We start from the raw sequence: 11,396 nt of genomic DNA on the forward strand, positions 1-11,396 counted from the left end.
GTTTTAAATGTGTTTTATTACGGTCTTAAGAACAGGGATTTAAAAAGTCTTCAAAGATCTAAAATACAATAATCTCAATTTTAGGCTGTAAAAAGTCTCAAACACAGTTTGCCAGGTTTAAAAAAAACAACTTTACTTTTATTGAATTATAACATTTTAACTTACTTCATTATGGGGGAAATTACTCACAGAGTTGTGTGTAGTTAATTGATAAATAAAATGTGCTTAATATACTTCATACTTTTTCTTTTTGCCAGTATGGACATGAAACTTAATTTGTGTTCATGATGGTTTTAAAAAGGTTTTAAAAGTCTTAAATTTATCTTCAAACCTTGGAACAGAGATTGTAGTTAGTTAGCGTAGCTTAGTGTAGCTTGGAAAAGCTAAGGGATGCTAAAACAGCTAGCATCGCGGCTTCTTCACTTTAAATCTCGTTAATTAATGTCCATCTACTAATGAATGAGCTTCAGATTTTGTGTAAACACAGACGCCAACGCTCGCCGTTTCCTCCACTCCCTGTTGTTGAGCTAAGCTATGCTAACCACCTCAATCTCTGTACAAGAAAACTTCCAATATATTTTACTTTCCCATTTGAAGGTGACATAACACAGAGATATGAATGTGGCATTGATCTTCTCATCTATTACAAAAGTGAATGAGTTCATTAAATTTAGGGCTGCAACTAACCGTTATTGTCGTATATTGATATCAGAAAATTTTGTTCAGTTTTAATCAGTGTTTAAAGTCTTGTTTTGTCCACAAACCAAAATGATTCGGTTGTAATGATTTATTTGTGATATGGAGCAAAGAAACTAGTAAATATTCAATCTGAAAACAAACAAAAAACACTCAAACCAGATTAATCAATTATCAAAACAGGCGATGATTAATATTCTATTAATCGTTGCAGCCCTAAATTGAATAAAATGTTTTTCCACCTGACTTCAGCAGGTTTTATTTGAATGATATGAACAAGCTAAATTCAAGTTTTACTGGAGAATATATTTATCTCAATGACGAACCTGAACATTTTGTACATTGTTCTTTCCTAATAGTAGAGATTAAATTAGAGGTTTGTTATAATCAAGCAAATCTGGGTCCAAACGGCGACTGAACCGCAAAAGCCGGGAAGAAGAGTGGAGATGCTTCACTCATTAACATTTGATGAATTGTTAGTATTATTATTATTATTATTATTATTGTTATGAATTCCTGTTTTTACGACTGTCATCAGGCTGATGTGAAGTCATGCTGGGATGTCAGAGCAGACGGAGAATCTGCGGCTCCACATTCCTTCTCCTGCCCTCGATCCACTGTGTGAGAAACAACCAGACGATGACCTGACAACAGATGTGGCAGATGTTCATCATCGGGGGCCTTTGCCAGATTAAGTAAAGGGATAAAAGCCCAGCAGTGATCTGATGAGCCCCCCGTGTTCTTATCTCGTGTCACTGCAGCTCCTGCAGCAGTGACACGACATTTAAAGCATTTAAAGGTCCAGTGTGTATGAATGAGGTGACGCGGCAAATGGAGGACTCCTCTGCTCACACCTCCCTTTTCCAAGCACAGTCAGGGAACTACGGTGGCCTTCGCATACCAGAAAGGATGTAAACACTCTTTCACACACACACTCTCCACTCTTTCACACACACTCTCTCTCTCTCTCTCTGCCATTTCCTCCTTCTTCTTTGTTGCTTTATGCATCGGGTTTTTGTGGGCGGAGCCGTTCTTCATTTGCACATTCGGCTGCCACTTCAGAACACACTCTCCCGCTGTCGACACACGAGCGGAACAGTTTCGGTACGGTACATATTTATTTGCATTTCCATTAGGGACCGGTACTGAAATAACTGGCCCCAAAGGTTCCATTTTTTGGCACCCTTTCCCTTGAGATAGACCCATGATTGGGAGACGAGAGAAAAGTGGCAATCCCTATAGCGACCGGTGACCAGCAATCTGTTCTCGTACAAAGCTTGACGTCTCGTGGAGACAAACGGAGCAGAAAAACAACAACAACAAGATGTTGTTGGCGCACTGGTACACCTTGCCTACCAAGTAGAGGTCCTGCTCTCAGTCCAAACACAAGCCTGACCGAGGGCTTTGCCATTCCAAACTGTACCGTACCGAACTGTAAGATGATGAAAACACGGCTATGGTGTCGCAAGACGCCAGCCTCTGTAAAACTAAGCCCCTGAAAACCAAACCAGTTTCATTTTACAGCGATTATACACTTACACAAACATACTTCTGGATTGGATATTGAATTTTTGCCCGTAAACCCTCCTAAATGTTACACACTGGACCTTTAAAGTTTGACATAATGGTCCTACTTTCAACTAAATCAGTATTTATGAAGCTGGAGATGCTTGCGAGTCTTTCCCTTAGTAACGATAAAAAGGCTGGTAATAAGTAGACGTGCAGTATGTGTTGAATTGTGTATATAAGAGGAATTGAATATGTCTATTTGATCATATGTATAGCTCTATTCAAAGGTTTATTAGACTGAAGGAAAAAAGAAAGAAAACTCTATCAAGGTTCACTTATAACTGCCAGAGCTGACGTACAGTGACCAAAGCACTGGTCAGATCCTCCCCATCATCCTGCAGAGAAAGGCCTTAAAACAGCTCACTGCTCCTCCCTCCACAACCTGCACGAGCTTCTCTTTCCTGTCAGAGTACACACCTCAACGCGTCGTCGAAGACCGCAACATCTGGACGTGCGCAGAGGTCGCGAATATATAGCGTCACGAGGCTTCACGATCGCACTCTGCAGCTTTTCTAAAAGGAGACAAATGTTCTGTGAACATGAGAAACGTACGGAGGCCGGCGCAGGACAATGCTGCTACAATCCTGTTCCTGTTTGAGCGTTATTTTCAAAAACAAAACCGTGGCGTGTGTCAAGAGGGGGTAGAAAAGCACAGTATTTTTAAAGATTTGTATAGAGTTCTATGAAATTTTATAGAGGTTATCTGAACAAAAAACTGTTCAACACTGACGCGGGATTGCCAAAAACAGAAATATTATAGAGATTTAATGAAAAAAAAAAAAAAAAAAAAAGAGTGGATATTATTAGATTTATTGGTTATGTAAGAAGCAATATTTATTCTGACTAAATCTCTTTGGTTGTGTTTTATTTTCCCATTTTAAAGTTACATATCATGATGCAATCACTTGTCAGTGTTTTAATGAAGCCGTCAGTAGACACAGTCTCTGCTTCACTCGTATATCTATATTTTGGCCACACACAAAAAAAAAATGGTATCTACCGACGACCATCTACCTGAGTACACTTCTCTCATCTTCTGAAATCCCTGAATCCTGAGTGTGTGTTCAAAAAAAAAAAAGTTTTTATATTGATTTGTTTTTTTAAATGTACATTTTTTTTTTTTACCATCTTGGTAGGAAACTATATGAAGCCTATATATAAATATATATATATGTAAACATACATGAATCCACCAAAAAGATTAGAGGTGGTTGTCGATTTTGTTAATGTGGATCACCAGGTCGCTGTCAGTTTTCTATGTGGAACTGTAGCGCCGAGTAGACGTAGGAATCTTTTTAACGCGCGTCACCGAAGCGTGGGGGCGCCGCACCAGGTCCGGTTTAGGACCGGCATGGCTCACTGACCCACCTCCACCCCCCACCTCCCAAACCCCCATTAAAAAAAAACAAAAAAACACTGATCCCACCTTTAGCATTGTCCAACATTTGGGTAAATTTTTATTTATTTTCTTTCTTAATGAATCAATTTTTTTTCACGAATAGATTTTATTCTTTGATTAAGTCTTCATAGAAGCTAAGGTGTAATTTGTGCAAAGACTTGTGTTCATGTTTTCTATGTTGCTGTAATTTTGTGCTAATAAATCATCATAGAGTCGACTAATTACTGAAATGAAAAGAGGGAGAATTTTCCTGTTACTACACTCTTCCTTCCCCCTGCCCCTTAAATCCTTGAGACTTCTTGTATGGCAACCAAAATTCACTGTAAGAAATAAATATAATATTGCACTAGTGTTGTTTCCCTCTCTGTCCTTGCACTGTTTTTATTTAATATTTGTTATATAAGTTACAGGAGATACTTTCACAGTCTTTCTGTTCCTGTGTTCTTTTTGTCCAAAATTTAACAAAAAAGTCATACTATACTATGTCTTCCAAAATTTGACAAAAATGTCATACTATACTGTCATCCAAAATTTTGGGGAAAAAATTTCGTCCAAAATTTGACTTTTTTTTTTAAATAATTTTTTTGGTCTCAAATTTTAGAAAAAACGTCATGCTATACTGTCATCCAGAATTTGACAATTATTTGAAGAAAAAAAATGTTTTGGTCCAAAATTGGACAAAAACATCATACTATGCTATGGTGTCCAAAATTTGAGAATTATTTAGACAATAATTTTATGGTCCAAAATCTGACAAAAACGTCTTACTATACAATGTCCTCCAAACAATGTTTTTGAAAAAAATGTTTTGGTCCAAAATTAGACAAAAAAAGTCATCCAATACTATGTCGTTGAAAATGTGTCTTTTTTTTCTTTTCTTTTTTTTTTAAAGATATTTGGTCCAAAATTTGACTAAAACTTACTATACTATGTGGTACAAAGTTTGAAATGTTTAAAAGAAAAAAAGATTTGGGTCCAAATGCGTCATACAATACTATGTTGTCCAAAATTTGACAAAAACTACATACTATACTATGTCAAAAACGTACTATACTATGTCACAAAATTTGACAAAAAACGACATAATATACTATGTTGTCCAAAAAATTTTGTAAAAATGTTATATCCAAAATTTGACAAAAAACTACGTACTATACTATGTCGTCCTTATTTTGACAATTTTTTTGAAAAAAAATGTTTGGTCAAAAATTTGACAAAAACGACATATTATACTATGTTGTCCAAAATGTTTGAAAAAAATGTTTTGGTCCAATATTTGACAAAAACGACAAATTATACTATGTCATCCAAAACTTTTTGAACATTTTGTTTTGGTCCAAAATTTGACAAAAACAACATACTATAATTTTGTCAAATTTTTATGTCGTCCAAAATTTGACAAAAAAAAGACATACTATACTATGTTGACCAGATGTTTTAGAAAAAAAAATGTTGGTACAAAATTTGACAAAAACGACATACGATACTATGTTGTCCAAAATGTTTTGAAAAAAATGTTTTGGTCCAAAATTTCACAAAAACGACATACTATACTATGTTGTCCAAAATGTTTGTAAAAAAAGTTTTGGTCCAAAATTTGACAAAAAAAACGACATACTATACTATGTCGTCCAAATTTTTTTGTAAAAAATGTTTTGGTCTAATATTTGACAAAAAAAGCATACTTTACTATGTCGTCAAAAATATGACAAAAAACGACAAACTTAACTATGTTGTCCAAAATATTTTGAAAACAATTTTAGGTCCAAAATTTGACAAAAACGACATACTTTACTATGTTGTCCAAAATTTGACAAAAACGACTTACTATACTATGTTGTCCAACATTTGACAAAAGAGGACATACTATACTATGTTCTCCAAATTCTTTAGAAAATGTTTTTGTTCAAAATTTGACAAAAACGACATGCTATACTATGTCGTCCAAATTTTTTTGTAAAAAATGTTTTGGTCTAATATTTGACAAAAACAGCATACTATACTATGTCGTCCAAAATATGACAAAAACGACAAACTTAACTATGTTGTCCAAAATATTTTGAAAACAATTTTAGGTCCAAAATTTGACAAAAACGACATACTTTATTATGTCGTCCAAAATTTAACAAAAACGACATACTTTACTATGTTGTCCAAAATTTGACAAAAGAGGACATACTATACTATGTTCTCCAAATTTTTTAGAAAAATGTTTTTGCTCAAAATTTGACAAAAACGACATACTATACCATGTCGTCCAATATTTAAAAAAAAGCTTTTTTGGTCCAAAATTTGACAAAAACTATATACTATACTATGTCGTCCAAATTTTTTTGTAAAAAATGTTTTGGTCTAATATTTGACAAAAACAGCATACTATACTATGTCGTCCAAAAATATGACAAAAACAACAAACTTAACTATGTTGTCCAAAATATTTTGAAAACAATTTTAGGTCCAAAATTTGACAAAAACAACATAATATACTATGTTGTCCAAAAAATTTTGTAAAAATGTTATGTCCAAAATTTGACAAAAAACTACGTACTATACTATGTCGTCCTTATTTTGACAATTTTTTTGAAAAAAAATGTTTGGTCAAAAATTTGACAAAAACGACATACTATACTATGTTGTCCAAAATGTTTTAAAAAAATGTTTTGGTCCAATATTTGACAAAAACGACATATTATACTATGTCGTCCAAAACTTTTTGAACATTTTGTTTTGGTCCAAATTTTGACAAACACAACATACTATACTATGTCGTCCAAAATTTGACAAAATAAAGACATACTGTACCATGTTGACCAAATGTTTTAGAAAAAAAAATGTATGTACAAAATTTGACAAAAACGACATACTATACTATGTCGTCCAAAATGTTTAAAAAAAAATGTTTTGGTCCAAAATTTCACAAAAACGACATACTATACTATGTTGTCCAAAATGTTTGTAAAAAATGTTTTGGTCCAAAATTTGACAAAAAACACGACATACTATACTATGTCGTCCAAATTTTTTTGTAAAAAATATTTTGTTGTAATATTTGACAAAAAAAGCATACTATACTATGTCGTCCAAAATTTGACAAAAAAAACGACATACTATACTATGTTGTCCAAAATGTTTTGAAAAAAATGTTTTGGTCCAAAATTTCACAAAAACGACATAATATACTATGTTGTCCAAAATGTTTGTAAAAAAAGTTTTGGTCCAAAATTTGACAAAAAACTACGTACTATACTATGTCGTCCTTATTTTGACAATTTTTTTGAAAAAAAATGTTTGGTCAAAAATTTGACAAAAACGACATACTATACTATGTTGTCCAAAATGTTTTAAAAAAATGTTTTGGTCCAGTATTTGACAAAAACGACATATTATACTATGTCGTCCAAAACTTTTTGAACATTTTGTTTTGGTCCAAATTTTGACAAAAACGACATACTATACTATGTCGTCCAAAATTTGACAAAATAAAGACATACTGTACCATGTTGACCAAATGTTTTAGAAAAAAAAATGTATGTACAAAATTTGACAAAAACGACATACTATACTATGTCGTCCAAAATGTTTTAAAAAAAATGTTTTGGTCCAAAATTTCACAAAAACGACATACTATACTATGTCGTCCAAAATGTTTGTAAAAAATGTTTTGGTCCAAAATTTCACAAAAACGACATACTATACTATGTTGTCCAAAATGTTTGTAAAAAATGTTTTGGTCCAAAATTTGACAAAAAACACGACATACTATACTATGTCGTCCAAATTTTTTTGTAAAAAATATTTTGTTCTAATATTTGACAAAAAAAGCATACTATACTATGTCGTCCAAAATTTGACAAAAAAAACGACATACTATACTATGTTGTCCAAAATGTTTTGAAAAAAATTTTTTGGTCCAAAATTTCACAAAAACGACATACTATACTATGTTGTCCAAAATGTTTGTAAAAAAAGTTTTGGTCCAAAATTTGACAAAAAAAAAGACATACTATACTATGTCGTCCAAATTTTTTTGTAAAAAATGTTTTGGTCTAATATTTGACAAAAAAAGCATACTTTACTATGTCGTCAAAAATATGACAAAAAACGACAAACTTAACTATGTTGTCCAAAATATTTTGAAAAACAATTTTAGGTCCAAAATTTGACAAAAACGACATACTTTACTATGTTGTCCAAAATTTGACAAAAACGACTTACTATACTATGTTGTCCAACATTTGACAAAAGAGGACATACTATACTATGTTCTCCAAATTTTTTAGAAAATGTTTTTGTTCAAAATTTGACAAAAACTATATACTATACTATGTCGTCCAAATTTTTTTGTAAAAAATGTTTTGGTCTAATATTTGACAAAAACAGCATACTATACTATGTCGTCCAAAATATGACAAAAACGACAAACTTAACTATGTTGTCCAAAATATTTTGAAAACAATTTTAGGTCCAAAATTTGACAAAAACGACATACTTTATTATGTTGTCCATAATTTAACAAAAACGACTTACTTTACTATGTTGTCCAACATTTGACAAAAGAGGACATACTATACTATGTTCTCCAAATTTTTTAGAAAGTGTTTTTGTTCAAAATTTGACAAAAACGACATACTATACTATGTCGTCCAATATTTAAAAAAAAGCTTTTTTGGTCTAAAATTTGACAAAAACTATATACTATACTATGTCGTCCAAATTTTTTTGTAAAAAATGTTTTGGTCTAATATTTGACAAAAACAGCATACTATACTATGTCTTCCAAAATATGACAAAAACGACAAACTTAACTATGTTGTCCAAAATATTTTGAAAACAATTTTAGGTCCAAAATTTGACAAAAACGACATACTATACTATGTTGTCCAAAATGTTTGTAAAAAAAGTTTTGGTCCAAAATGTTTGTAAAAAAAGTTTTGGTCCAAAATTTGACAAAAAACTACGTACTATACTATGTCGTCCTTATTTTGACAATTTTTTTGAAAAAAAATGTTTGATCAAAAATTTGACGAAAACGACATACTATACTATGTTGTCCAAAATGTTTGTAAAAAATGTTTTGGTCCAATATTTGACAAAAAAAGCATACTATACTATGTCGTCCAAAATTTGACAAAAAAAACGACATACTATACTATGTCGTCCAAATTTTTTTGTAAAAAATATTTTGGTCTAATATTTGACAAAAAAAGCATACTATACTATGTCGTCCAAAATATGACAAAAAAACACAAACTTAACTATGTTGTCCAAAATATTTTGAAAACAATTTTAGGTCCAAAATTTGACAAAAACGACATACTTTATTATGTCGTCCAAAATTTAACAAAAACGACTTACTATACTATGTTGTCCAACATTTGACAAAAGAGGACATACTATACTATGTTCTCCAAATTTTTTAGAAAGTGTTTTTGTTCAAAATTTGACAAAAACGACATACTATACTATGTCGTCCAATATTTAAAAAAAAGCTTTTTTGGTCTAAAATTTGACAAAAACTATATACTATACTATGTCGTCCAAATTTTTTTGTAAAAAATGTTTTGGTCTAATATTTGACAAAAACAGCATACTATACTATGTCTTCCAAAATATGACAAAAACGACAAACTTAACTATGTTGTCCAAAATATTTTGAAAACAATTTTAGGTCCAAAATTTGACAAAAACGACATACTATACTATGTTGTCCAAAATGTTTGTAAAAAAAGTTTTGGTCCAAAATTTGACAAAAAACTACGTACTATACTATGTCGTCCTTATTTTGACAATTTTTTTGAAAAAAAATGTTTGATCAAAAATTTGACGAAAACGACATACTATACTATGTTGTCCAAAATGTTTGTAAAAAATGTTTTGGTCCAATATTTGACAAAAAAAGCATACTATACTATGTCGTCCAAAATTTGACAAAAAAAACGACATACTATACTATGTCGTCCAAATTTTTTTGTAAAAAATATTTTGGTCTAATATTTGACAAAAAAAGCATACTATACTATGTCGTCCAAAATATGACAAAAAACCACAAACTTAACTATGTTGTCCAAAATATTTTGAAAACAATTTTAGGTCCAAAATTTGACAAAAAGGACATACTTTACTATGTTGTCCAAAATTTGACAAAAGAGGACATACTATACTATGTTCTCCAAATTTTTTAGGAAAATGTTTTTGTCCAAAATTGGACAAAAACGACATACTATACCATGTCGTCCAATATTTAAAAAAAAGCTTTTTTGGTCCAAAATTTGACAAAAACTATATACTATACTATGTCGTCCAAATTTTTTTGTAAAAAATGTTTTGGTCTAATATTTGACAAAAACAGCATACTATACTATGTCGTCCAAAATATGAAAAAAATGTCAAAAAAATTGTCAGAATCAAAAACGACATAGTATAGTATGTCGTTTTTGTCCAATTTTGGACAAAAAAAATTTTCTCCAAAAATGGTCAAATTTTGGAGATATAGTATAGTATGACGTACTACATAGTATAGTGTGACGTTTTTGTCAATTTTGGACCAAAAAACGTTTTTCAAAAAAATTGTCAGAATCAAAAACGACATAGTATATATAGTATGTCGTTTTTGTCCAATTTTGGACCAAATTTTTTTTCTCCTAAAAATGGTCACACTTTGGAGACATAGAAAAGTATGACGTACTGCATAGTATAGTGTGACGTTTTTGTCAAGTTTGGGACCAAAAAAACGTTTTTCAAAAAACTGGTCAGATTTTGGACGACATAGTATAGTATGTCGTTTTTGTCCAACTTTGGACCAAAATTTTTTGGACAACATAGTATAGTATGTCGTTTTTTGTCAAATTTTGGACCAAAAAATTTTGGACGACATAGTATAGTATGTCGTTTTTTGTCAAATTTCGGACGACATTGTATAGTATGTCGTGTATGTCAGATTTTGGACGACATAGTGTAGTACGTCGTTTTTTGTCAAATTTTGGAAGACTAAGTATAGTATGTCTTTTTTTGTCAAATTTTGAACCAAAACTTTTTTATAAAAAATTTGGAGAACATATTATAGTATGTCCTCTTTTGTCAAATTTTGGACAACATAGTATAGTATGTCGTTTTTTGTCAAATTTTGGACAACATAGTATAGTAAGTCGTTTTTGTCAAATTTTGGACGACATAGTAAAGTATGTCGTTTTTGTCAAATTTTGGACCTAAAATTGTTTTCAAAATATTTTGGACAACATAGTTAAGTTTGTCGTTTTTTGTCATATTTTGGACGACATAGTATAGTATGCTGTTTTTCTCAAATATTAGACCAAAACATTTTTTTCAAAAAAATTTGGACGACATAGTATAGTATGTCGGTTTTTTTGTCAAATTTTGGACCAAAACATTTTTTACAAACATTTTGGACAACATAGTATATAGTATGTCGTTTTTGTCAAATTTAGGACCAAAACATTTTTTTCAAAACATTTTGGACGACATAGTATAGTATGTCGTTTTTGTCAAATTTTGTACATAACATTTTTTTTCTTAAACATTTGGTCAACATGGTATAGTATGTCTTTTTTTTGTAAAATTTTGGACGACATAGTATAGTATATTGTCTTTGTCAAATTTTGGACCAAAACAAAATGTTCTAAACATTTTGGACGACATAGTATAATATGTCGTTTTTGTCAAATATTGGACCAAAACTTTTTTTTCGAAACATTTTGGTAGTATGTCAGGTTTT

This window comes from Microchirus variegatus (assembly GCF_963457635.1).
Source record: "Microchirus variegatus genome assembly, chromosome: 14".
NCBI lineage: Eukaryota > Metazoa > Chordata > Actinopteri > Pleuronectiformes > Soleidae > Microchirus > Microchirus variegatus.